Source organism: Hyaena hyaena, unplaced genomic scaffold (assembly GCF_003009895.1).
Source record: "Hyaena hyaena isolate Hyena2069 unplaced genomic scaffold, ASM300989v1 scaffold_1197, whole genome shotgun sequence".
Classification (NCBI taxonomy): domain Eukaryota; kingdom Metazoa; phylum Chordata; class Mammalia; order Carnivora; family Hyaenidae; genus Hyaena; species Hyaena hyaena.
The window spans coordinates 87683-93682 of NW_024081835.1; positions in this window are offsets into that span (position 1 = coordinate 87683).

Consider the following 6000-nt stretch of genomic DNA (forward strand, 5'->3'; position numbering starts at 1 on the left):
TATCCCAGGGGCATCTGCTGTAGAAGTATATATGACAGTTCTGTGATCTCCTCATGGCCTAGGGGCTTCTTGGAAAAAGGGCTTTGCCAGGCAAATGAGTTTAGGAAGCATAAGATTGGCCCTACTTCTATATTTAAGTGGCATTTTTCACAGAGCACCGTGAAGCTTATGCTAGACCTCTTGTACACCATCTCACATCTTAGGCCACCTCTTGCTGTCAGTGGAAAGCTCAGTAGCTTTTCCACCAATTTTCTTTTTAGCAACGGAAGTTTCATTAACAATGAAGACACTGAACTAGGAGCCAGGAGATCTGAGTTTGCAAACCACGGACAGCTTCTTGGGGGCTCTAATTTCTTACTTAGAGAATGCGGGATAGAAAGAAATGGAGCACAGACCCAACCTACTCCAACCTACTCTTCAGCTCTCTGACTCTATTTTATTCAGCCTTGATTCTACTTGACTGTCCTAACTCCTCATTTTTCTACCCTTGTTTATACCACTATGAAAATGGACAATTTTTCCCTGTTTTGTTATTTAAGATTTTGACTTCGTTTAGAGAAGAAACACTTTGTAAATGTGCAACAGAATACTAGTACTATTTAATTCTAACAGTCTTATTCCAAAAATATTTTATTTGTGATGGAGATTCTTTTGGTGACTAAGTATGAAAATTCAATTATTTAAGTCTATATTTATGTAAAAATGTGTTTCTCTAAATGCATATATTCCTTTAATTAGGATTACTGGAGTTTTAAAAATAAGCCTTTAGGACAGTGATCTCACTATTTTCTTATGTTGGTGATATTCAAGTTTTCTACTCTAGAGGTCACTATAATGTTAAAAATGGAATACGTTTTTCATGATCAGATATTAAAAACAAGGTCCTTAAATCTGAATCTCACATAAAACTGAAAAAAGAACTCTAACCACAAAAAGACACTTGTAAAATGATGATAATTCCAAACAGAATGTCCAAAGGAAATTAAACAATGATTGAGGTTGGTGACAGAATTACATGCACAAAATACTTCCTCAAAGTTATATAATCTCGGGAACAATGTATGATGAACAGAAGGTGGAAAATAATGTAAGAGAAGCCTAAACAAAAGAAAGTCATGAAGAGGCATCAGAGAGAGTGGGAACATATATCGAAGATCATATTGAGATGTCACTTTGCAGATTCTAGGGTTCCTAAATGATGTTCAAATAACAGTGGTAAGAGAATAGAGGAAAGAAATGCCTGCATGCATATTAGGAGTAACTATGTTTTACAAAAATCACTGGTCTTCACAAAGCCACATTCAACTCTTACCTCTCATTATCAGCCCATGATCCTACTTCCTCCTACATCTAGAAATCCAAGGCAATAACTGTGATAGACTCTCCATACAGTCTTGCATCCTAGTTTATATCTGTCATCAATCTCACTACTTCTTGCTAGTATAAGAAGGATACCCCACTTTTTGTTTAAATCTAAATTCTGTCAGTGTTTATGGCCTCATCTCCTCCCTGCTCTGCTAAGACTTGCTCCATTAGACATTCAGCTTCTTCAGTAGATATCTTTAACCCTATTTTTAATGTTTTTAAAATTTCCTGACTCATTTTGCTCAGTCAATAAACATGCTTGAGCATTTCTTTTTTAAAAAAATTTTATTTAAATCCAAGGTAGTTAACATGTAGTGTAATAATGGTTTCAGCAGAACTTAGTGATTCATCACTTACATATAACATCCAGTGATCATCTCAACAAGTGACCTCCTTAATACCCATCACCCACTTACCTTGTTCCCCCACCCACCCCCGCTCCAGCAACTCTGTTTGTTCTCTGTATTTGAGAGTCTCTTATGGTTTGCCCCACTCTTTGTTTTTAGCATTTCTTATCCATGATAGGAAGAAGAAAGAAAAACCAACCAAAAAAAACCTTTGTCTTTTGACCTTGCTTACTATCCAGTTTCTCTTCTCTGGTCCTCCAAATCCCTGGTAAAAATAATCTATAATCTCTTCTAAATTCACTATTTAATTCACCGCAGTATAATATTTGGCCTCACCATTCTTCAAACTGGCCTTACTGAATGACTTTCTAATTGACCAACTCAATGGATATTTTTTAATCTTGCTTTATATACTTTCCTTTGCATTTGACATTACAAATTATATCCTTCCTCTTGAACTTTATAGTCCTTTATCTTTGGTGACATCTTATTCTGTTTTACATCTATACCTCTGGTCTTTGTAAACTGCTCTTCATCCACTGAACCCTTCATTATTAGCATCCCCATGTCACTCTCAATATTTAAAAGTCTTCGATGGCTCTCCATCACCATCAGATAAAATCAAGCCTCTTGATTCGGCACAGCAGGCATTCCATAATCGGATGCCTTGCTAACACTGTAACTTGAGCCTAAAATTATAAATATTTGCAAAAGGAAAATATGTAACAATAAATGAATATGTCTTAAATTTTTAGAGTTTGTACTAATTTAATGTTGTCATGTGTTTATTCAAATTTGGACCATGAATCACAATTTTTGTTTGTACAAATTAAGTCTCTAAATGCTTGGCCGATATAAGGTAATAAAATATAGCTGTAGTGAATCATGCCAATCTATCCACTTAAAATAGGAAATGCTTTATTTTGGCATATGGGCCTTCTTCGGGGGAACTTACCTCCTATAATAACATATGGCCAAGTTTTGAGCATGGAATTCATTTTTGTCATTATCACAGTCCAATTCTAGATATCATTTACTCTTCCTTCCTTAAGAGACCTAATAATGTTGTATTTATTGAACTTTGTATTTATTTCAGCCATGACGGTGGTTATTTATTTTTTTCATGTATTGTTCATTATCTATTATACCTGGTTACCTTTTTCTGGTGCAAAAGTAATCATTGACAATATATATAAAAAATGAGAGTGGTTGTGTTTCACTAAAACTATTTATGAATACTGAAGTTTCAAGTTCATATAATTTTCCCGTGTCACAAAATATTATTCCTGTTTTGATTTTTTCCACTATGTGGAAAAAGTAAAAAAGTAAAAAGAAGAAAAGGAAAAGAAAAGAAAAAAGAAATTTAGCCTAATAGGCTGTAAAAAATAGGTGGTGGCCAGGTGGGCATTGAAATAAGGTACCCTGGAATAAAAACTGGACTCTATAATAAATGTCAGGACTTTGAATAAGCCTTTCTGAGTTTTTTCTCTTGACTTTAAAATGGAGCTGATAATACACACAATGTTTTGGTCAGAACTAAAAAATACCAAATGAGGCTACATGGACACAAAACATATTCCTACTAATTGAAAAATCTACATCTTAGTTATTTTTGTCTTACCTAAAATCATAGTAATCCCTGATAGAATAAATGTTTCCTGGGTGCCTGGGTGGCTCAGTTGGTTAAGTGTCCGAATTTGGCTCAGGTCATGATCTCTCGGTTGAAGAGTTCCAGCCCTGGATTGGGCTCTGTGCTAACATCGAAGAGCCTTGTACCTGCTTCTGATTCTGTGTTTCTCTCTCTGGCCCTCCCCAACTCACGCCCTGTCTCTCTGTCTCTCAAAAATGAATAAGCATTAAAAATTTTTAAAAATAATAAAAGAATAAATGTTTACTTTTCTTTAGTGTCAATAGCAATAGGCCTTTTTAATATAATTAAGCCCATCATGTTTTTATTAACATTCATTGGGTTTTGCTCTTCTGAGTGCCTTTCATATTCACTCATAGATGACATTTACCTCTCTGTTCATGTTCTTCATTGTGTAGTGTGTCCTTGTTTCTTTGAGAAACAACTTAACAGGTGATTTATGAGATGTGAGGAAAAGTTACTGGGAAACTTTATTCCTTTATTTTTGACCTAGAGTAGTAAAATGGTCAACAATAACTTTTTGTCTACTTTGAAGGGTTTTCTTTCCCATTTTAAGAGTAATTGTAACCTTCATCACTTTTTGAAATGTTTTCTGATATTATGAGGTTTTAAAAATATATTTACAAAAGTATTTTGGGCAACCAATTAATTCATTTAGAAATAATAGGATGGCAACACCCAATTTATCTATACCTGCCAACCAATTTCCAGGGCTGGAATCCTGGGAGCCAGGTGAGAAAACAGTTTTGTGGGGGAATCTTAAAACTGGGAGCCTCCCTGACATGTAGTCATCATTACCATTCAGATTATTTTATAGAGGGTAGGCTGTGTCCGGTCTGCCATGGGAGAAGGAAGCAGCAGCAAAACGCTGATTTCTCCTATTCCCTGTTATTCTTCATGTCATGAATGCAGCATGAGGGGTGAATGAGATGGAGTATCTCTCTCGGTGCTACCTCCCTTCATGGAGCCCCCCCAGCAAGACTCCCTGGTAAATCCGGTGAGATGAAGATTTTATCCTGGTGTCTTGGCCAGCGTCCATCTGGCCAAAGGCATTTTATCTAAATATTTCTAAGGCGCCTATCTCTGCAGCATTCAAGTGCTCCATTAGATATGGCCTAAGTCTTTGTAGCGTATCAGTCTGCACTACTGAACAGCTGCTGCATTCCAACAGAGGATGAAGTCATCTCTATATATACAGCAGGGCAAGCTGTTTGGAACAGTGGCAGATTTAAGCAGACAAATGCACACCTGAGCTGTAAGGCAGTCAACTGCCCAGAGTGATAGAAGGGTCTGGAAAAACCTTTGCTTTCTGAAGGGGTAAGTGGCATGGAGGCCACAGGGTCTTTTATTCAGCTTTTTTCCCCCTATAGCTTACAGCCTCTCCCAAGTACTTATTTTTCCCCTGTCAATTCCACAAATACATTGTCTACAAAAGTGGCTTTATTTTCTTCTGTGATTGTTCTCTTACAACCTATGGTTTGTTTATGGGTAAAAAGTTCATCACATATTAGCCAGTATCCAGGATATTACCATTTTGTAAATATCACTGTTGCAGTGAAGCCATTGTGTACTTACTCATCTCATGCCTGTTTTCCCTGTTGAATCGTAAGCTCCTCACTCCTGACACATAATACTTGAATAAATACATAAATATTTAGCATTGTGACAATTCACAATTCCTCATGGAGTATGAAGTTCTGGTCCCCATCAAAAGGCCATAATTATTGCTCCTTCCAAAGTGGTCAGCAAAAGATGTGAAAACCATTTCTGAAATGTTTGGGTTGGTTCTCAGAAGGCCATACCTGGCATTGGAAAGATCCTAGGAAGTCATCTAGATCTCTCTCTCTCTCTCTCTCTCTCTCTCTTTCATGGGTTGAACATAAGTTGCTTTCATTTGGAGAGAAGGACAGGATGAATAGCTAATTGTGCAAAGATGTCTGGGCACAGAAACAAGACGGAGTTGGCATTGGAAGTTTCTGAAGTTCCATCCTGGCTCAACCACTTCCTACCTGTATTACTCTGGGAAAATCATAGAGCACTAATCGGCCTCAGTTTCTTCATCTAACAAATGAAGGGCTGTGAGGAGGATCTCTAGCAGGACTGTGTCTGAAAATGCTACGCAAATGATGCCACTTGTAGACATGAAAGGCATAGTCCTATTTTTGTCATCCCTATTTTATCTTTCACTGAGGGTAAGATGGCCACCTGAGCATCTGACTCTAGCCACCTGGAGGCAACAGCTCCCTCTCCACCTTTTTTCCCCACAGTGGCCATAATGGTGTATCAAGGGGGCAGGCAGGAGAGACAGAGATTCTGGGGAGAGCCGGCTTCCTGGCTTCTGATATTGCAAATCACCTGAATAGGGAGCCACTGTGACTCACTCTCAGACTCTGCACTCTGCCCTTCAGCAGGCAGTGATTCCGCCTCATTTCATGGAATCAGAAACCACTGAAGGTCAAATAGTGCCCAAATGAGAAGCACCAGAAAAGAACATTTCATTTATCGCCAGTGCTCTCCTTATCCCACACCCTGTTCTCAGCTATAAAAGCCAGAGCGTGTCTGTGGGAAGGTAAATTACTTTCCGGGGATATAGGCTGTCCTTTCTATCAGCACTCCAATCCCTCAATGATGAATTTATAA